Raw genomic sequence first — 23,407 nt, forward strand, 5'->3', positions numbered from 1 at the left:
TGTGGCTGATTCAGACTTTCTGTAATGGTATTTTTCCATTTCATGCTGAAAGAGTATAATGTTAAGTGTAACTCCTAGCATGTAGCTTCCACACTCATAGAGCATTTCTGATTGCTTTTGCCGGAGTGGAAGAGAGAAGCCCTCCTCAGTTTCCCTCAGAGTGCAGGAAAATTTAAAGAAGGTGCAGTACTTTGCTTCAGAGAATCATCTCCTTCCATTATGGGAGAGCAACAAGAACGTAAAAGAGAGAGCTGTGAACAATATGTCTTGTATATCCAGTAGGAACAAGGAGAGACTGCATCACCAAAGCATGAGGGTGTCTCATTCTACACACCAGTGAAGGCAAGTGTCTCTGATGTTGTGGTAGTCACAAATCCACTTCAGGTTTCAGTCTGAACGTTCAAATCACCATTCAAACTGCCTTTTTGTTAATAGGGTTCAGCACCTTGGCTAGATCCTTTGAAATTCAAGCTAAAACCAAGAATGGATGAGCCACCCAAGCAACTTTAGATTTACTCCTGTGAGACAGATGCTAAAATAATTGCTGCAGTATTTCTTGCCAAAATTTAAAGGGACACTGTCACTAAGATAGATGAATTAGATATCTTCTGGTGGAATCCTAATACTGGATCTGATTTCAAATGGACTGTTTCAAATGGCCTTTGAGCTAAAAAATCTGTGAAATTTCATTGTAAGATTTTTCTTTCCTGAACATCTCAACACACCAAAGAGAGAGAGGGAGAGAGACAGAGAGATGTCAGACCGTGGAAAAAGTTACTTTCAGGAACTAAAACTTCCAGAAAAACTCAGCCAGCATTGTCATTAATTTTTCCAAGCTCAGATACAAAGGACAGAAGGTTTGGGTATAATGGTTTAATTGTACAGTTTTGTCAAGAGCATTGTCAAGAACATATTATATGAAGTTTATTATCTGCTTCACAAGACATGACCTCGAAAATGCTGATCAGAAATGGAGATGGATTTCCTTTCCAAAATGCTTGTTACTCATCACAGAACCATCTGCCAAATGCTTGTGGGCTTGGATTTGGGATACTTGGAATCATCTCTTAATCTGCTGGGTGATGGTGAACAGACGGCAACAGAGAGAGCCCTCACACAACAGATTTCAGCCTGCAATAAAAGAGGGAAGCAGAAGTCAAAGGTAGTGCTATTGGCATGTATCCAACAGAAACCCAAGCCGCCAAGATGTACATGGTAGAAATAGGACTATGAACTTTCCATTTCACCCGACATCAAATGAAGAATTGAGAGAGGATGCAAATGAGATCTACAATACTGGTGGAAATGTTCTTGTCTGCTGAGCTTAATATTTTATTCGCAGGGAACTTGACTGCTTGAATAGGCATCATGGTGGCAACTCCAGAATCTGTCCACTCATTCCAAACATAATTGGCATAATAGTATTGGGATGGCAATAACAGTGGCATAACAGTAGATCTTAATACCCACCATAGTTCCTATTATTCCTTTTTTTTTCTTGAGTTAGCAAGAATTAATGTTGATTTGAAAAATGTTTTCAAAATAAAAAAAAATGTATATGGTGTTTGCTTACAATGTCTATATCACACTTCACAAACCATTACTTAATGCCACATTCATCAAAAAGATATCTGTGGAGATGTCACCTATTCTCTCTTAGAAGGCAGAATGAAGGAAAAGATTTGTTGGTTCAGTACTGCTATGGCACAGTGACAGAATCAACTACTGCAGAGAGAGTTTAAATATATAAATATTTGGAACACTTTGCTCACCCATTAGATGTATAGGTGTTTCCCTGTGGGAATGAACAATTATGCATGAGTTGTGACTGTGGGTTTTGGAATATTCAGAATAAGTGACCAAGTATAAAATGGGGTTTTTAAAAAGGGACAGGAAGTAAAATGATACAAATGATGTTGTTTGACAGCTGTTCATTTACTGGAAATATTTGATAGCATTGCAAGTGCCTTTAAAATAATCTCATTTATGGGGAATATTTCTTACTAATTGAACCTGTCTCCTTCTTTTTATTAAATGGAAAGGTTCTTCAGAATTACATTTGACAGCACAAGAGTTATTCCTCTGAGGTGCTTTTAGACTGCTACACGTAGGCCTTCTCATTATCGTGCAAATATATATATGAGGAAACTCAAATGGTATTTGTCATGGTTCAAGGCATTGCTTTGAGTAGGTGCTTTTCCTTCTGAAAAGGGCCCTCTTCAAAAACTCCAAGGTTTGTTTAGCCTCCAGTGTTTTCATTTATTTCTTCAGCTTCTTTTAAGAGCAGAACGTTTGAAAAATGAAAGTCTCCCAAGAACAATTGTTCTCCAAGCGCTTAATGTTACTGTGACAGGGCTCTAAATCACGGAAGATTTAAATTTGATGATCTGTGTAAGTCAGAAGAATAAGCCTTATTTCCAATTATGTGGGGTCAGAAACAAAGTGCAGACGTCAGAAGCCCCTATCCGCTAATGCATGTGTTGCTCGTAGGTCTCCGAGTCACAAGTCATGCCTCCTCACATGTGGCAAATGCTGACATGGATGTAAGATGTAATGTATCCCTATCATCTTGCATGAAGCATGCACGCGCCTACTTTTCTTTGCAGGATGAATCTACAGGGAATCATTGTCAATCAAATTTTCAGTGGCGTGTATCTACAGGTAGAAATATGGGTATGTTCTAAGAATAACAGATTGGTCATTCATTCATTCATTCATTCATTCATTCATTCATTCATTCATTCATTCATTAAACCATCAAATTCTTTCCACCCTGAATGAGGATGTATGAGAACAATTACAAATCTGGCAAGAGGTTCCATTCATTCCATTGACTGCAGTGGCTACTCCTGAAAGCTCCTCTTTTCTCCAGAGCAGCAGCTCAGATGGAAAGAAGTTGAAAAACTCTGATCTCTCCATTAAGGGATTCCTCAGTGTTTCTGGTTTCTTTGGGGTTAGGATTACAACTATAGCGTCTTCTCAACAATTATCTATATATAGTAAGACCCCTGTATCCATGGTATTAGTATCCACAGATTTACTTATCTGTGGTCTGAACATATTAAAAATATTAAAACAAAAACCCTACAGATATACATTTCTAAAGATGAAGTTACCAGAATTGGCCACTAGAGGGAGCCAGAGACCACGCTATGTATAGCATTACCAGAACCCGGACACTATGGTACATGTAGCATTTGCTATAATATGCATTTTTTCAGCAGCCAGAAGGGCTTGGAACCAATTGATACAGGGAGCTCTATTGTACAATGCTGAACTGGTAATATTACCTTATGAAGCTGAGATGAAGAGACAAGACAGATTCTAGATTACAAGTGGAGTGTGCATGTGTTCCTGCAAGCACAAACAATGTGGATCATAGAATTTGAAGGGATGCCAAAGTTTGTGTGGTTCAACATCCTGCCATTGTAGGACATCCATGCCTAAAGCATCTGAGAGATGGTCATCCAAAAGAAAAGAAAGAAAGAAAGAAAGAAAGAAAGAAAGAAAGAGGAATGTATACACAGAGAGGGGGGGGAGAGGGAGAGGGAGAGGGGGAGAGAGAGGGGGGAGGGAGGGGGGAGGGGGCAGGGGGAGACAGAATCTGCAATGAAAATTAATTGCTCTGCTTATCCTCCAGGACAGGTATCTAGTGTATTCTCTAGGGATAGACTGAAGGCAATTCAATTGGAAGAGCAGCTAGATGGAGATTTGTCCTGTTGTTTTGTTCTGGGGACTGATTGGTTTGTTCTTTTTCCAAACAACCACACAATGCAAGTGCAATCGTGATACAACCCATCCCTGATATGTTCATACTTGCACTTTAGGGTTACCAGTCAGAGGCTCTATTTTGGTTCAGTTCCAGAACATGCAATCACTGGGATCAAACCAAAGTGGATTGCTTAAACATTCAGTTTCCCAATATTGGTAAGTGGTTTAAGCAGACAGCTTAAGCCGCTTAATAATATTGGGATGTTTAAAGCTCCCTCCATGCCTCTGTGAATAGAGAGGGTGCAAAGTTTTTTCAAAGCTTTATAAAGCAGCACTGATATGCTATGCCTTTAAGGGGAAAAAAAATAAAATTTAAGGCTTCATCCTTAGAGGAAGGGACAGTAAGGGACAAGGAGATAGTTTTCTTTCCTTTTGTTTTCCTTTAAAAGGATGTGGCTAAATAGGGTTGCTTGAGGTGTGGTGTGTGACCCAAGCCCACTGAATCCTTGCATGTGGATGCAAGGATCACATCAAATGGCATACCACACCTCTACACAACCTTCAGCAACTTTTTTAGCACATTCTGACCCACTCCAATTTGGCCACCTTGCCAAACCTTTAATCATCCTATTGTTCCTATGTGTTGAGCAACTGTATTTTGGCTTGGATTCCTAGAGAAATTAAATAGCAATATCTAATTTTTCATACTGGCTTGCCCACAAGAGATACCTCATGTGCTACCTCATCTTCTTGCAGCTTCACTCTTTTCAGTCTGCTTGTAAAAAATTTTCTTCTGCCCCATCATCTGTGACCTGATGGGAAGAAAAGAAGTGATAGTTCTTTCTTTCTCCAAAATTTAAGTCTCGTTTAATTCCAACTGTTTGAGAAGAAACGTATGTTGTTAGTAATCTCAAAATGTCCACCTATTTGGTCCATATACCACTTATTTTATACATTCACTACTTCTTACATTGCTTTCTAGCTTTTTAACTTCTGCATTCCCAGCTCTGATTCTTTTGTGGATTCCTCTGTGTCTTTTGAAGAAAAATTGAAGCATTACATTTCTTGAGAGTAAAATCAGATGGATTTTAATTAGGACAAAAAGCAGGTGGAACCCAAATGGTAGGGGGGGAAATAGAGGGCCACTCGAACAGACCTCCTACCTTGCATTTCTAAGGGAAAAGAGAGGAAATAAAAGAAGGCTCTTGTGGGTGTAAATCTTGGAATCAGGAATTCTGGAATCTGTCACAAATGTCTGCTTTCAACCATGGTCAATTCACTTAATCATTCTACATCTCTAAATCTACACACATATGTTGTAATTAATCCAAATAAGGTTTTTATTTATTTGACTTTTTAATCTTGCCTTTCTCCTCTAGATGGGACCCAAGGTGGCATACAAAAAAAATTCAAAATTAACAATTATACCAAACTCATTTAGATTAAATACTACTGTACAATGTATATATATTTAAAACTAAAACCTTTGCATTTAAAAGACCTCCACATCTCAGTTGTCCCCGGAATCCCTAAACAGGTATTGCTTTGGAGTTCCTAACTCATTAAATTAACATTCTTAAATTGTTAATTAAAACATTAGTCTTCCATGTCCTCTGCAGAGGGCATGTGTCAGCCTCCACTCCTCCTCCCCAAAAGGGAAGGCATATAGTTTCTTTTAAGGACAGAATTATATTGTTTAACTCCAGACTTGGCCCTATAACAGCATTTGGGCCAGAATACTCAGAAGCCCAAGTTAACACTGCCAGGAGTTGATGGCGTTTCTCAGGGTTTCTGGGAGATAGAATCCACGACTGTCAACGTTGAGAACCCTTGCTGTACACCAAGGACAGGCAACTGGCTGTCTGTAGGCCCCATGTGCCTCTGGAGATGTCCTAATATGGCACCCAGCACCCCTTCTTCCCCCCCCCCACATTTTTAAATTTCAGGAGAAAAGATTTTGCTCTGAGAGAGCCCTCTAGGGGCCATTGTAGCATTTTTGTGGATGCAAGGATCACATCACATCGTTCAGCAAAATTTTGAATTTTTAAATTTTGGGATGGGAAGTTGATGGTGCAAGGGACTTTTTAAGCTGGATGGGGGTCATAGTCCAGCAGGGTCAGCAGACAGGTGGGGGCTGCCCCCAGATATTGGGAAACTGCTCCTGCTCTATATACATGCAACCATTACTTTACCACTTCCAGTTTCACTCCTCTAGTAGAACACTATAAGAATTTTTAACTGAAAACATGGTTTTACTTAACACTTTGGTTTTTCGCTCAGTCTCTTCCTCTTCTGTATGCCATTTCTGGTCACCGCAACCAATTTCTATTACACTCCAAATCAGGATTGCCCTTAAACCGGCACAAAAATACTGTACTGCCCTTAGTTTCCTATGGATGATGTTTGGGGTGAAAATGTTATTTGGCACAAACCCAGCAACCTGCAATGATGTTATCTGGAGCAAACCCTGCACCCATGTGGAAGAGGAAGCTGAATCAATTGCAGGGTTATAGAAAACATTGAACTGTATGGTTGAGAAAGACCTCAAGAGTCATCAGGTCCAATCTATTGCCAAACCAGAAAATCCACAGCCTGATAGGGTGGCCATCTAACCTCTGCTGAAAATCCTCCAAATGAAGGAGAGCCCTAAACAGGCACATAAAAATCTTTTTTTAAAAAAATGCATTCAAATTGCCCAGTTAATCTAAATGTTCCATAGCACTTTCTCTAGTTTATTTGCTGTCACCTTTGAGCAAACACTTTCCGTCAAATTGTGCCAAATCTGAGCATTCAAGAAGGATTTCATAAAGAAAGTCTGGGTTTTAAAACAATAGACATAAATCACACTGTGCAGACTAGCACACTAAAATCCAAACCCTGACATCTTTCTCAAGTTCTGGACTGGCATGCTCTCGTTTGGCTGCCTTTTTGCTTGGAAGGAGTGAGCATCCAGACTGCTGAGGTATCACTTGGACTGTTGCAATGGCTCATTGGCAAGAACCATAGCAGATTCTGGAGGATCAGGGAAGCAGAAAAGAGTGGTTTCTTATCACTGTGCTCTTCTCTGTTCATTAGTGGTTTCATTCAGATATTTGTTAACATGCCCCTGGCTTGAATGCTCTCCTCTTTCCTCTTTAGTTATCCACCTTTAAGCTAACCAAAGTTCCCTGTGATGCCTGAATTCTGGGAACCTCAGGCTATTTAACCTATAGCCTGTAAGACGTGGTCAACATCTGATCCTGGATTTCATCCTTGATCACTGCTTAAAGCTTCACGGCTGTGATTTTAAAATTAAAAGCCAAAGCTTCTGGTCATCTCTTCGATTGCATGAAAGGAGACCGGGGATCACGTGGTCTCCATGCTTAGGGAGCTGGAAACTGCCATTGTCCATTATGTACTGTGCTGAAGATACAAATCCAGATGCTAAAGTAGATACACTGTTTTACTGAATTCCTGCTGAGTGTAGCGATTCATCCAGTCAACAGCTGGCAAGACTGTTGAAGAGCCTCATGGCGCAGTGGTTAAAACGCTATACTGCAGCCAAAACTGTGCTCACGACCTGGGGTTCAAATCCCAGGTAGCCGGCTCAAGGTTGACTCAGCCTTCCATCCTTCCGAGGTCAGTAAAATGAGTGCCCAACTTCCTGGGGGGGGCAATGTATAGCCTGTATAATTAAAATTGTAAACCGCCCGGAGAGTGCTTGTAGCGCTATGGGGCGGTATATAAGTCCAAAAATAAATAAATAAAATAAATAAGCTGGCTCCCCAAAGCTCTGGGTAAGTGAACTTCACAATGTTCTTTGGTCTTTAGGATTTTGGTCTCTAGGTCCCTAAGTCCTAAAGCCCTGAGGTGCTCATCTCCAGAACCCCCCCCCCTTTTACCATCTTGTCTCCTCAGCAATGCTCAGCACTGATTATCCCCTTTGTTCTTTTCCCATGTTGTCATGACAGATGCAATCAGATACACTACACCCGAAACAGCATCCTTACTTACCCCACTTTTGCTTTCACACAAAGCAAAAAAAAGCAATACTGTTCTGCACCCATAAGCTTGAAAACTGCACAAGAAGAAAGGAGTAATACTCTGTGAGTCACCATGTACAGTAATGACATTGGATGTATGTATAAATAAATAATTGGTGTTGTGCTGAAGATACAAATCTTGTTCCCCAGCCATAGACATGCATATTTCATCATCCATTGTCTTCTTGTCTCCAGAGAGCAGGGTTTATTGCTGAGGATCATAAAGAGGATTTTAAGCCCTTTTAAGATCTGGGGACATGCTGAATTTCATAACCCGGTCTAATCTGTCTTCTCCAGTAAGTTACAATTTCTAAAGTTATGAATACAATGACATCACATCCAGCTGCTTACTATATGTTCTGGAAATGGAAGTAACTGTCAAGGAAGGACTTACCCAAGCTGATTTCAGGTGATTGATTTAAGTGCAAGGTCCCTTGGCCTCTTGTTTGACACTTCTGCACTTTTGTTTTGACCCATCCTACCATTAGATATTATCTGGAGCAACATTGGCTTTGGGATCCTATTCCCATATGCTATCCCAGGATAATCATTTTGTATGCAGTTTTAGTCACTAAGCAAGCTTTGAAACAGCAAGTTCACTGCTCTGTTATTATTTCCACCCACCCTTCTTGAACGTTTATGCAAGAAGTGTTATAAAAAGCTTGGTTCTCCTGTATGATGTCTCTATTTTCTCATTCTCCTAATGGCTCCTTATGAAAACTGATGTTTCAGCAATATTTCTGTTATTAGTTATGATGCTGGCAAATGGCGGTCTCAGCAGTGGGCAAAATTTAAATGGAGTTTAAAGAGTGCTCATATAATTCAGCATTCTGTTTTCATACTACAGTTTGGTTTGTCTGCACAGAGTATGAAGCAGTTCACATTTCATTTTTTACTTATTGGTTTGATATTGATTAACAGAAATCTTGTTTTGCCTGAATCGTGACTGAGGTCGTCCACTAACCTAATGCCATTTTCCAGAATGCTTCAAGGAAGCTAATATAAATCAGTGTGTTGATGAGTTCTACTGTAGGGTTTTTAAGTCAGTTACACTTGGGCATGTTGCAATAGTGTCTGCTTTTATTTCTTCAATATTACCTCATTCAGCAAGAGTAACCCTATATTTCTGCTTCAAATGTGTTCTGTTCTGTAGTACTGTGGAAAGAGGACAAACTGGCCTTTGAAAACACATATCTGTTTCTTCAGGCGTAACTTTAGTTATTAGGAGGATTATTGGAACTTTAGCACACCTGTAGTAAAAGGCATCTTTTCAATAGGGTTTGTATCCCATGAAGAGATAACTGATTCAGTATGTTGGTTAATAGATTTAGTGTTCAAAATGGTTAGTGAAAGACCAAGTCTCAGATCAAGGGGAAAACAGTTTCTACTAGGCAGTTTTAGGTGATTTACTCTATATCAGATAAACTACAGTGGGGTCTCTACTTAAGAACGTCCCTACTTAAGAACAATCCAACTTAAGAACAGCTCCATTTGCTAAATTTTGCTTCTACTTGAGAACAGAAATCCAAGATAAGAACAGGAAAAAAACCCTTTCCTGCTCTTTTTTTAACCTTAGGTCATCTTAGGTTAAAAAAAAATTCTCCCCCTAATGGTAGAGTACGTATTAACCAGCTTTGCATTAGTTCCTATGGGAACTAATGCTTCAATGTACGAACGCACCTCTACATAACAAAAAAACAGCCAGAACGGATTAATTGGTTTTCAGTCCATTCCTTTGGGAAATTTTGCTTCAACTTAAGAACGTTTCAACTTAAGAACACCATTCCAAAATGGATTAAGTTCTTAAGTAGAGGTTCCACTGTAGTTTCTATGGACGGAAAAGAGCAGATACGGATTAAATGGTTTTCAATGCATTCCTATGGGAAATGCAGATTCAACATAAGAACTTTTCAACTTGAGAACCACCTTCCAATACGGGTTAAGTTCTTAAGTAGAGACCCCACTGTACCACCAAGTATAATTGTTGTTAGTATGTGCTGTCAAGTCACCCCTGACCTGTGGCTCCAGGAATGAGCGACCTCCAAAATGTCCTGTCCTCAACAGCCCTGCTCAGCTCTTGCAAACTCACGCCTGTAGCTTTTGTTAGTTAAATCTGTCTCATACTTGGTCTTCTCCTTTTCCTGTTGCCTTCAACCTCTCCCAGCGTTATTGTCTTTTCCAGAGAATCCTGCCTTCTCATGATGGGCCCAAGCTCTCACGACAGCCTCAGTTTCAACATTTTTGCCACCATAGATACTTCAGATCTGATTTGATCTAGGACTCACTTGTTTGTCTTTAGTAAGAAGGGAATAACTGCTGCATGATTGGCCTTATGCACACATTTTCCCCCTACAGAGTTTTGGCCAATGGTTTTGTTATATTTCATATTTGTGAAAACTAATGTTTGATCTGCATTTTTTTAAAAATAAACCCACAATGCATAAGCCAAATAGGATGCAGAATACACATAGAATGCATGTTTGAATGCTCCCCACTGAAAACACATTCTTTCCTCTGGTGGCCCAGTTGTCTGCATATTTTCTACATGCCCAGAGTTTTTACATACCAGAATATTCAGACAGTAGCTTGCCCCTCTGAAATGATGTGTGGTGGATTTTCTAAATGAATATAAGCCCTGAAACCACCCAGGAAGGCAATGGAAGAGCTAAATCTTGTATTAATGGTAAAGAATTTATCCATAGGGCCATTTTCTAAGCCACAGCTATGCTCACCCACTTCTCTGAGTAATGAGAAGTTTTGGGATCTGAAAAGAGGTTACTGGAGAGTTAGCAAAGTTTTGAAATATTTCTGTTTATTTCTTTTTATTCTGTTGAATCAAGCTCTCCAGGGAGACAGTCAACATCATAAGATGTTTACAGAACCCAGACTCCAAACTAGATGTCATAGGGAAGTGAATATTCCCTGTGATTAAAAAAAAAAGTTAACAACATTTCCCCTTGAGTAGCAGGCTTTGCTCAGAGATATGCAATCTGCAATCAGACTTCAAAGCAACCTTGTAGTTTCCTTCAAAAGACCAATCAAAACCAAAGTAAGTTGGAAGGCAAGATACAGAGGTGTCATTCACCACTTGGGGGAGCACCACTTTTATTTACATGCTCAACGTATTTCTCAAAAAAGCTGTCTGTCTGTCTATTTATTTATATTTAAAATATTTGTGCTCCACCTTTCTCCTTAAAAGGACCCAAGGTGGCTCACATCATTAAAAGACAAAGTAAAAGCTAACAACAATTAGTATGTAAATACTAAAAAGTATCAAACAAATACCATACCAAAAATACGAGCAATACATTCAAAGCAGTAAGGTACTACAATCCATTTTTTTTAAAAAAAACCCATTTGAGCAGCCAATCACTCAGGAAAAGCTTGCCTGAAGAGAAAAGTCTTTGTCTGCTTGAGGAAGGACACCAAAGATTGGGTCAACGTAGCCTCCTATGGGAGGGAGTTCCAACAGAAACAGAGGAGGCCCTCTTCTGTTGATCTTAACACTCAAGCAGGTTCATAAAAGGAGATTGTGGTCTTTGAGCTAGCTTGGGCCCAAGTGACTTAGGGCTTTATAGATTACAACCAACATCTTGAATTCAGCCTGGAACTGGACTGGCAGCCAGTGGAGCTGCTGTAACAAAGGGCTGGTGTGATCCCTGTAACCGGGCCCAGTCAGCAATCTGTGTTTTGGACCTGCTGAAGTTCATTTTATGCATTTATTTAAAATATTTTTACCCTGTCTTTCTCCTTAAAAATGACCCAAGGCAGCTTACATAATTGAAAGAACAATATATTTCTCAAACTGCTAGTCTCTCTTTATTCTCAGACATCAAGAACATATCCATATTTGGGACAGAAGACTTTCCTTTAGAGAACCTATGAAAAATTGTCTAGGAATTAGTCCCCATTTGGACAGAAACTGTTAACATGCTTCTCCTAGGTAGATGGCAAAGTTACCCTAATAGACCAATTCAGAGAAATCTGGCAAAAAAAAAAAAATTCAGTTTTTACTTGCATGCTCCTGCAAGTGACCTCTATGAAAAACACAAGGGTAAAGTTTTCTGTCAGGGCCTGCTCACAAATCAGAAGCCCAGTGGGCCATTTTGAGATTCTCAGCATGCCTACCTATGTCTTACCCATAGACACAGACATAAAGGACTTCATATTTTACAACCTTTGTCATCGAAAGACTTACCAAAGTCTACTCCTGTGAATGAAAATGACAATGTGGTGTCATTGTCTGCTTCGCTGAGATCTGGAACACTGATGGCATAAGACTCTGCTGACCTGCATTCATGAAAAGCGGGAGAAAGTAATGGGAGTTACTGGGGTCAAACCACTGAGAACAAGACTGAAATTGGGTCCCTGCTGTACTTGCAGGAGACAGATGAGTTAACCTTTACATTCACATAGGATGATATTCCAACCTATTCATAAGATGCATTTCATTTTAACTTGAAATTTTGTCCAATGGCCTAATTAAGAGCTAATTCATACTTGAGAGGGAATGAGGGAGATTTGATTTATACAGTTATCATATGTGATTAAATCACCAGAGGTAGAAAGGACAAGTTTCAGACTCTTCTTTCAAAGTGGAAAAGGGAATTTCTTTCCCAATTTATTCTCCCACCTTCAGTTCTGCAGTCTTCCCATTTAAAGGGGCCACGGTGTTTTTATTTATTTGCTTATATTTTATTTATCAGCTTGCGGGGTGGCTTTCAAATCCAGTATGAACTTTCCAAGACACCTACTGATCCATTCTGTTATCCCCAGGGGAAAAAAAATTAGTTTCCGTGATTTCATGGGGAACTGATTCAGAAAATATCCTTTTTTCTCTCTTTGATACTCTCCTAGGCCTTTGACTCATTTTGCTGTTCAGAGACTCCTTTTCTCTGTAACAGTGTCGTGGAGTAAATAGCTACAGAATGTCAGAAGGACCTGAGGTGAGAAAGAATGCAATCTGTCAGATGAATATGATATTTCAATAAAAATCACTTCATTCACATCCTATGATATTGTTGGATCACTTTTTAAAATTAGATTTTTTTAAAAAAAGTTTTGAAGTGCCCAAATATGCACAATTGTCTGTTTTTAAACCCATTTCTAAATTGTCATTGTATAGGCAATATATCTGGAGATAAATAGTGTGATGGCATAATCCAGTTATGCTGACTGGAAAGCCTTACAATCTTCTACACTGAGGGTGCTGCAATGGAACCTAGATGCCAGCATGACATTGCCAAAAGGCAGCATTAAAAGAGTGGGTTGCTTGTTTGTTTCTTTTTTGGAAGAAGAGAGGGATGTTGTCAGCATCTGGAGTTTCCTCAGTTCTCATTTCTCTCCTTAACATTAGTCTCAGCTAGAGCAGGGCCATTGAAATGAATGGGACTTAGTTACAACCGATGTCCAGTTGAACCGCATGTGCTAAATCCAACATCGCTTTCACAACTCTATGTAACCCTCTACCGGTGATGCTGGAATCCCAACATGCAGGTAGAAGGAGGACACTTAGCACGGAGGTGTATCACTCTAGCCTTATCCCAGCAGAGCAGAGCAGAGCACAAAGGAGGTACACGGCAATGGAAACTATACTGAACAGGCAGGCAGCACAAACAATAGACAAGCTTTGCTCAAGTATCCTACTCATATAGTGAATACTGCATAAGCATATTGCTAACGTATTTATTATTATTTCACATGTTCACCTTATTATCTTATGTCATTTCAAGATAGCTCCCTCTCTTCTCCAAACTCTTGCAGCAATCTTGTCCAAACTGGTGCCCCCCCACATCTGTTGGACTACAATGTCCCATCATCTCCCACCAGAGTGACCAATAAATTGTAGTCCAACTGAACTGGAGAACAAAGACAACCTACCTAAGATCTCCAGATACAAACACTGTACAGGGATCATCCACCACACTCCATGAACTAAGCCCCACCCCACACAAACACGGATGACATCTGCATCATCTCCAGTCAGGACGGTCCATATGTTGTTGTTGAACCTATCTGGAGAGCAAAGAAGCAGAAAAGCAGTAACCAAGAAACATCCAATTGTTAGTAGGACCTTCTATGGGAAGAATGAATGGAACAAGTGAAGGAATGATTGGCAAATAAAGAGTGAGAAGGAATGATGGGTAGAGTCAGATAAAGAGATGAGTACACCGTCTCTGGCTGGTTATTAAGGGATGAGATAAAAGACTGGTAGTCAAGAATTTTGCCAAAGAAAGGAGCCAGTTAAAGTTATTAGTTAGAACCATTATTTATTACTTTGATCTAAATGTTCTGGGTTTTAAGCATCTAGAGTTTGGGTTTATGTACTTCCATTCTGGTCTGGGCAGACTGTAGATGTTGTCTGTTTCACCCCATGTGCCACCCCTGAAGTACACAGACAAGCCTATGCAAGGGAAAGCCTTGTTACTATTGGCAAATTAGCAGGTGGTAACTGCAGGTTCTTTTGGGGAGTCTGGGAAGGCCTAGACTCAGAGGCCATCTGAATGACTTGCCCCGTGACCTTTACCAACTAGGACCCCAAAATGTCATATTCCCCGCAGGTCTGTAAACAGTTAGATGGACACTTATGTATCTGTGAAGTCATACCCCATGTGAGGATGTATCTCAGGAAAACTGGGATCAGCCATTCAGTTGTTTATTGGGATTAGAAGGCTGACAAACCAGTAATCTGTCCTGCTTTCAGAGCCAATTTCATCACCAATACTAAGAATATAGGAAGAGCTTTGCTAGATCAGACTAAATTCCTGTCTCGTCTAGCACTCTGTTCCCATGATGACAACTCAGTTGCCTCTGGGAAGCTGACCAGCACAAACACACCAGCAACCTTCTACCCTCAGGTACCAATGTAGAGAGGCATATTGCCTCTGATCATGGCATTAATATCTAACCACCACGAGTAGTTAAGCAAAGTAAAATGTGCTGCTTATATACCACTTAAAACATTAGGTTACTTACAATTTATTATGCAGGCTACACATTAACACCCCCCCCCAGCAAGCTGGGTACTCAATTTACTGAGCTTGGAAGGGTGAGAGATGGAGTCAATCTTGAGCCAGCTGCCTGAGCCCATCAGGACTGAACTCAGGTTATAAGCAGAGTCTTGACTGCAATACTGCAGTTTAACCGCTGTGCCGTAAGGTCTAGAAACCAACCAATTCCATAATTGGTGTATGAGATATATTGTACATATGTACATGTCTCATCAGCTGAGATAGGGTGAGGAATACTAAGAAGTGTAAGCTTCCAAAATTGGAATATGTATCAACTTCTATCATCTGCTTGCTTTTCATTATCTTCTGCTCTTACTTGTCTTACTTTGCAATGCTATGCCAGCCAGCATTTTCCATTCCCTCACTTAGCAGCTAAATGGGTGGAAGATACTGCAGTGCTTCTGCTGAGAGTAACACAAGGCTTTCTTATCTGGGCATTCTCTCTGGTGGCTGTGGATCAGGAAAGTATTTCTTACTGTTTAAGTACTGTACATATTTTATATTTGCAAGTATTCTAGCTGCTTGTTTCTAATTGATATTGCTCACCCTGAGCTCTTTGGAAATAGGACAGGTTAAAAATCCAAATAAACGCATAATTAAATCTTAGCCACAGGGGCACATCCTGTTCGGAATCTAGGACACCTCAGTAGAGTTACTATAGCATTATATACAATCAAAGCAATTTACAGTTCAGTCCTTAAAAGGGCCGACTTAGAAATGAGTCCCACCAAGACTTACAAAAGGCTCTTACTGAACACCATGGTGCCTCTACCAATGCCATGTTGCTGTCGTTCTGTCCTACCAAATCAGCTATTGTGACCCTTGCTTACAGGATTTTCAAGATGTGTGAGATGTTTAATGAGTAATTTAGGGTTGCCATACCCACCCTATGGATTTCCACGCCCTGGCAGAGAATTGAATATAGGTCTAGCCCCGCACTGCATCTAATACATCGCACTGGCTCTCCCATCATTACGGACATAACCATGTTAACATGCATATACTCCCTCTTCATGTGACTCCGTGACATATTTGATCCATATTAATTGAATGAATGCTAACATTTTTGTTTGCAGACCAGTCATATGGAAGGGCTGCAATGTTTCATCAATGGATCAGTTTGATTAGTTAATAAACCCATTGTCAATTTGTTAGAAGATTGCTCAAATTAATTCAGCCACAAAGCAAAATAAAACAATAAAAGTACTTATAAACACTTCGAACGGTAGTACAATCTTAAAACTGAGGCACTTCCTCTTTTTCCTCATAATTGCTGGGATGCCTCCTTTAAGGATTACATATAAGTATGCATTAAAAACAAGGGACGTGGTGGCGCTGTGGGCTAAACCGCAGAAGCCTGTGCTGCAGGGTCAGAAGACCAAGCAGTTGTAAGATCGAATCCACGCGACGGAATGAGCACCCGTCGCCTGTCCCAGCTCCCGCCAACCTAGCGGTTAGAAAGCATGCAAATGTGAGTAGATAAATAGGTACCATCTCGGTGGGAAGGTAAACAGCGTTCCGTGTCTAAATCACACTGGCCATGTGACCACGGAAGGATTGTCTTCGGACAAACGCTGGCTCTATGGCTTGAAGAGCGGGATGAGCGCCGCCCCCTAAAGTCGGACACGACTGGACAAAAATTGTCAAGGGGAACCTTTACCTTTACCTTTATGCATTAAAAACAAACGGCCATACACTTTTCATTCGGTGGATGTGACTAGGCTGCACTTTCAGAAGGCAGGCTCAGATGTTATGGAGTCTCAATGCCCCTTCTGGATATCAAGCGTGCGCGTGCACACATGCACACACACACACATGCACACACGCATACCACTCTATGTTCCAGTCCTGCCTAGCTCTTCAAGGCAGACAATGTTCAAAGTTTTACACAGAGCAGATTCCACTGTTCATTAGTCAAAAGTAGTGACAGTAGTTGTAGTGGCCAAAAGAAACATCACATTTCCTTCCCTAACACCCCCTCCTCCATTTTTATTTATTGTCTTGCCTCATGGAAAGTTCTTGAAAAGTCAAAAGCTTTGGGTAGTATTTCTGTGAACTTTGAATTGGCCTAAACAACAATTACTAAAAGACTGTCACAGTCTTCGCTGTACTGGAATCACACTTCTGCCTGCCATCACGGTGTGTGTGTGTGTATGTGTCCTAAATGTTTTTCCTGAGGGAAACATGAAATTGGCTTATCTTATCAGTACATATACAATTAAAATCCTCATTTCAAGCATCTTTGTTTACATGTTTATGTAATATATTTTATGCATAGCTCCAGGCCAACATGTAATAGGCTGGGGAAACTGAGCAAGATCTACTGTTGTCAAATAGTCCATGGCCACCTCACAGCTGCCAGCTGTTGTTCTTGTAGCCCCCCCCCCCGGGCTGCTTACTAGTCTGAGGTACTGTTAAAATAAAATCAGATGCTTTTTCTCAAGTTCCAACCTGGTTTGGGATAAAAGTGAGTGGAGAGCAGGCTGGCGTGGTTCTTTCCTCTGCCAATGAGCTTCATGGGCTTTAGACTAATGTCATCCTCTGGAATTACACTCTCCTTTCCATATTCTGCACCATCTAAGTAGAGCCCACTACCAGCAGTCCAGCATGCCATTTGAGAACTGAAGCAGTAAGGAATCTGAGCAGGGAGGGTTTCAATATCCCCTCCCTGCTCTGTTCTACCCAGAAAGATGGATGCTGGGAAGAATGAGATATGAGAAGTGAATTATAGTACTTTCTTAGGTCCATGTTAGAGCAGCCCAGCATAGAGTTTGAGGAATGTTGGTAACATTGGGTCCCTACATTCTATACAGCTTTTATGTTGGTAATGGATGTTGTTCTTTTAAATGCACTGGCTGGTTATAAACTTACAAAGTCTGTGTGGTGTATAGCTGTCTGTGTAAAGATGATTAGTATGAAACCCTCTGATACATTAATTCACATTTGCAGCCTTGGCAATGGATTGTAGCTATGTGCAATGTCAGGGCTAATCTAGAAAAAAGCAGGTGTAAACCCAGCATGTTCCCTGTCATATGTTCTAACTCAGTCCTTTATTCCCCCTCCCAACATATTTATGATCCTTTTCAAACAGTTTCTTTTCAGCAGATTGCCAGCTCCAAGACTTCCAAGTTCAAAATAAACAAAGTGCAGCATATAAACTATCTTTTTGCCACTACAAGTGTGAGCAGCTGTATGATTAAGAGTGTGTGCGTGTGTGTGTGTGCGTGTGTGTGTGTGTGTAAGAGAGAGAGAGAGAGGAGAGAGAGAGAGAGAAGGGAGCACCCTGAGAAATAAGCAGCCAAGGCATAATATGTAAGAGAAAAACTCCAATCAAATACATTTGATTTTCAGAGAAATAAACTGACAGTAGTTCCCAGGAAGTACTCTAACCTTGGATAGTGACAGAGGTCAAAGTGTCCCATTTTTGCACCTTTTATAACACCCAAGTGTCTGGAGCTAGCATTGCTTGTCTACCATGTGGGAGGGTAGCTACCCATTACCTCTATGTTGCTCTAATGCAGAGCAACTGTTAGTAAATTTCTACAAGGATATGCAGTACATACCATACTGTTTTTTTTAGTATTATCAGCTACTTTGTGGCAATTGTTCAATGAATAGTAACACAGTTATAATTGTTCAATGAATAGTAACACAGTTATAATTTGTAATGAATAGTAACACAGTTATAATTTGTTATCAAAGGCTTTTTCCCTTTCTTTCATGAATTTCTGGAAGTTAGCCTATTTGCCTAGCTGATGCTGGTCTTCCTCCTCCTCCTCCTCCTCCTCTTCCATAACATACCTGTTTAGACTTCTCAAGGGGCATGAATAAAAGGGGAAGCATTTGGCTGAAGAGAGTGCATGCCATGCTTATTTAAATTAATGCAATATGCATTATAAAGATGGCGATCATCTGTTCTGTTAACTGAAAAAGAAGTTTAACTAAAAAAAGGGTGGAGGTTAAACTGAAAAAGCCTCATGTACCTCATAGTGCCCTGTGTGTTAGTGGTGAGGGTGGGTGTCTGTTGGTGTAAAAATGGGTAGTATTTTTAGACATCATAAGGGTACCATAGGACCTCAAAGTATGGTAAAAACCTCAAAGCCCTAGAGGACACAGCAAAATGCTGGGGAGGGTAGGAGGATGAAGGCCCCCATGGAGCCTGAGCGGGCCACAAAATTGTCCCGTGCAACCACAAGCAGTTGTATGCTGTCTACCTCTGAGCCAGAATATTGTTTGTACAACATGATGGAACAAGACTGTGGACCTGCTAAAGCAGCGTTTGAACATCATTTTTTGCACTGTGCCATCACAGCATCCATTGGCTTCTCTTTCCTGAGGACAAGAGGCAAAAACTAACAGAACAATCCTACCCTTAGTTTCTTGAAATACATCTCAGTGTATTTAGTATGGCTTATGTGTAGGTACGCATGCATGTAGCCAATGTGGTGTGGCAGATTAAGTTATGGACAAGGGACTCAGGAGACCTGGGCTTTTGCCATAGAACCTGGGTGTGTGGAACTAGTAAAACCACTCTTTAAATGCCTCACTCCCCTTGCAGACTCTATTAGGGTTGCTGTAAAGCAGTTCTGAGGTGACACACATAGCAAAAACAACAAAGCACACATACTTGGAAGAAGTCCCATTGAATTCATTAGGGCTTATTGTGGAATGAGATGCTCCAGTTATTGTGCCCAGATCAAGGCTCCATATTGTTTCCAGTAAACAATGAAAAGATGTAAAATGGGGACATCCTTTTTGCTTGTTGACAGTCAAGCTGCTTTTCACTCTGGGTATAGTTAAGTATTTTAAGGGCTTAGATCTCAATGAAATTAATCAGTCATCTTCAAATTAATCTTTGTATAGGTTTTTTTGTTTTGTTTAGTCATTAACTTGTGTCCTACTCTTCGTGACCCCATGGACCAAAGCACGCCAGGCCCTCCTATCTTCTACTGCCTCCTGGAGTTTGATCAAATTCATGTTGGTAGCTTCGATGACACTGTCCAACCATCTCATCCTCTGACGTTCCCTTCTCCTCTTGCCTTCACATTTTCCCAACATCATGGTCTTTTTCAGAGAGTTTTCTCTTCTCATGAGATGGCCAAAGTATTGGAGCCTCAGCTTCAGGACCTCTCCTTCCAGTGAGCACTCAGGAAATCAAGTGTCAGTGTCATCAAAGCTACCAATATGAATTTTACCCAATTCTGGGAGGCAGTGCAAGACAGGAGGGCCTGGCATGCTCTGGTCCATGGGGTCACGAAGAGTCAGACACAACTTAACAACTAAACTAAACAAAATTTCAACTATGGAAATCTGCACTATATCCTTTTATGACAGAAGGAGGAAATTTGGTTATCTCAGGGTAGCTAGGTAGAAGATTTGGTAAGCAATATGTTTATTTAGAGAATCTCCTCATTTTCCACTGCACACAAGGAACCAAAGCAGGCTGGTAAGAAATTGCATTTGGCTATTAATTATAGTCCGATTTCTTCACAAATCATCCTTCTGCAGATTATAATTGATGTACAACATGCAGCCTGTCACCAGACAACATGCTATGTAGTTTACGCAGCAAGTAGCTGTAACATCACTTTTAAGACTTGGCCATATTTTAGGAGAAAGAGACTAAGACATAGTGATAGATGGAGAGAGAGAGAGAAAAGACACAGAGGATGAGAGTACCAAAATATGCAAAGAAGACTGAGCTTGCTGTTTTTCTGATGGCCAAACATGTCTAAAGGGGAACAGATCTCATGGCTAGCCAACACAAAGCATCAAAGATATTAACTAAAAGTATTTCAGGGTGGTGATGAGAACTAAGTCAGAAATGGCAGAGCTGTCTCCCCATTTCAGTTTCCTTTCATCTTCAATCCATCAAGGTCAAATATAAGAGAAACTGAACAAGTTCACACACAGTCACCTTAAGGATCAACCATACTGATACTATGCCTGGCAGTCATATCAAGAACTTTCTTTCTCTGAAGCCCCACTAGATGACACACAGGAGACATTAATTCACAGCTCTTAAAAAGCAGCTCTAATTTAAAGCTCAATTGAAGGAACAATGGTGGCTCTGACAGGATAAAAACTCTTCCATTTTGTCACACTGAACACTCTCAGGACCACATCATGAATGTGCTTTTGACACTTAGGCTCTGTTGTCTAGTTTCTGCCTTAAGTTAGCCAGAAAGCCTTCTTTTATTTTTCTCTACTCATTCTATATCTGTTCAGGGGAAAATATGAGGAAAAACTTTCTCTTCATTTCCCCACCCCTTAAAAAATGGAAAACAATTTCCTTCTCTACAGACCTTCAAATCTCTCTGTGTATATCATTTTACCTCAGAACACTTTGATCGGTTATTCTAGAGTTTGCCAGCAGGAAAAGCTTACAAACAACTTTAAAATACACAAGAATACATATGCACACATATTCATGTTTTCAAATGCCCTAGAACATCACCAGTATGTCTTACTATATTATGGAACATGCATCCATTTACAGTGTATATCAAAGGAAGAAAGGCGGGGGAAACCCTCATATGTAAAACAAAAAGCTATAGTTGAAGCAAAGTAAGGAAATCCAGACCACAGGTCAACCCTTCCCCACTCAAAATACGAGCGCTCTGATGTGCCCGTTCTACATGTTAACTTCCACCCCAAACAAATACAAGAGAGAAGCTTCACTCTTTGATTCCTCAAATGGAAACAAACAAACCTTTGCTTACTAAGTTGGTTAAACATAATCAGATCTCTTTTGACCACATATGGATCAACTATTGTAAAGGTTCCCCTTGACAATTTTTGTCCAGTCGCGTTCGACTCTGGGGGCGGTGCTCATCCCCGTTTCCAAGCCATAGAGCCAGCGTTTGTCTGAAGACAATCTTCCGTGGTCACATGGCCAGTGCGACTTAGACGCGGAACGCTGTTACCTTCCCACTGAGTAGACATGGTCTAGAGGGGCAGGGTAAAAATCCAATAAATAAATAAAAATAAATAAAGTGGCCCCTATTTATCTACTCGCATTTGCATGCTTTCGTGCCGCTTGGTTGGTGGGAGCTGGGACAAGCGATGGGTGCTCATTCTGTCACATGGATTCGATCTTACAGCTGAAGATCTACAGACCTTAAAGCACAGAGGCTTCTGCGGTTTAACTGGCAGCACCACCACGTCCCATAACTACATTACACTAATAAACAGTATAAGCAGAATCCTACCACTGGGAGAAATTGTGTTTGAAGTACTGATCATTCAAGCAGTCTGCCACCTTTGGCAGGGGAGATCATCATGAGATAGATTGTGTCACTGATTTTAAAACCAGTGCATAACTAGTTACATGGTGGACAGCCTGGCAAAGGGGTTCACCATTAACTTTCTATTCATGGTTATTCCCAGTAGGATTCTGGCTAATGTAACTATGGATAAGATTGTGCTGCAAATCTGCTTGCAGATATTGATAGTATCAAAGCCGGTCCTTCATTTCTGGGCATCCACACCACTAGTTTCATGCTATAGAGAGAGTGGGATCAGTGAGTAACAGCCATAATTTTAAAAACTGCCAAAAAGAGCAAAGAAAAAGCAAAGTTTCTATAGAAGAGGTAACATAGAAACTTGTCATGAACATAAATATGTGGTGGTAAAAACCATTATAAAACATTTACTTCAAAATGCATTATTACATTACATTTAGCCCATGAAGAATCTTTTTGCAGCTGGCTTATATAGGCCAGAATGGTATTAATTATCTACACTGGCATAAGTTAAATAGCATAAATTGCAGAGGTGAACCGCCACTACTTAACATGTCAGCACTTGTATTCCTCGTTGTGCATGGAGGAAATCAAGCCTGAGTGTTCACTGGAAGGACAGTTCCTGAAGCTGAGGCTCCAGTATTTTGGCCATCTCATGAGAAGAGAAGACTCCCTGGTAAAGACCCTAATGTTAGGAAAGTGTGAAAACAAGAGAAGAAGGGGACGTCACAGGATGAGATGGTTGGTCAGTGTCATTGAAGCTACCAACATGAATTTGACCCAACTCTGGGAGGCAGTGGAAGAGAGGAGGGCCTGGCATGCTCTGGTCCATGGGGTCACGAAGAGTCGGACACGACTAAATGACTAAACAACAACAAAAGACCCCACTGATACACTGAAGCTTCTCTGTGGAAAATGCACATTTCAGAGGCATAAAGAAGCTTGGAGCAGCATGATCATATTTTGTATTAGTGGCTGAACTGAATATCTCCCGTCACTGTCAACCCATGTGGGCTGCAAGAGTATGTGAAAGGGAGACTAAGGTGCTGCCATCTTTTTGCACTTTTAACTGGACTCCTACACCACTGGTTCTTAACCTTGGGTTACTCAGGAGTTTTGGACTGTAACTCCCAGAAGCCTTCACCACCAGCTGTCCCGACTGGGGTTTCTGGGAGTTGCAGTTCAAAAGCATCCAAGTAACAAAGTTTAAGAACCACTGTCCTACACGACAATTGAAAAGAAAATGAAGAAATTATGCATATATTTCCAGAGGCAACACTTGACTCTGGCAATATGTAGGACAGACTCTTGAGGCAGAAACATCATTTAAAGAATATCCCTTGGAGGAGCAGATGAGTTTAGTAGGCCAGAGCAAAATTACTCTTGCATCCTCCAGCTTTACCTATTAAACAGGTACACT

The 23,407-nt window shown here is 40.6% G+C and overlaps 1 long non-coding RNA gene across 3 annotated transcripts in view; it reads right to left on the reverse strand.

The window, feature by feature from the left end:
• Positions 1-858: 858 nt before the first annotated feature.
• LOC144586751 (uncharacterized) overlaps positions 859-23,407 on the reverse strand; it is a 28,548-nt gene continuing 5,999 nt past the window's right edge. For 2 of the 3 annotated variants that reach the window (XR_013541766.1, XR_013541765.1), the window contains exons 2-4: positions 11,932-12,023; positions 4,441-4,523; positions 859-1,131 (exon numbers count right to left, since the gene is read on the reverse strand). This is a non-coding gene — a long non-coding RNA (uncharacterized LOC144586751). Of the gene's footprint in view, positions 1,132-4,440; positions 4,524-7,704; positions 7,769-11,931; positions 12,025-23,407 lie in introns of those variants that run through there. The other variant, XR_013541767.1, reaches the window with a different exon arrangement.

Source organism: Pogona vitticeps, chromosome 2, assembly GCF_051106095.1.
Source record: "Pogona vitticeps strain Pit_001003342236 chromosome 2, PviZW2.1, whole genome shotgun sequence".
NCBI lineage: Eukaryota > Metazoa > Chordata > Lepidosauria > Squamata > Agamidae > Pogona > Pogona vitticeps.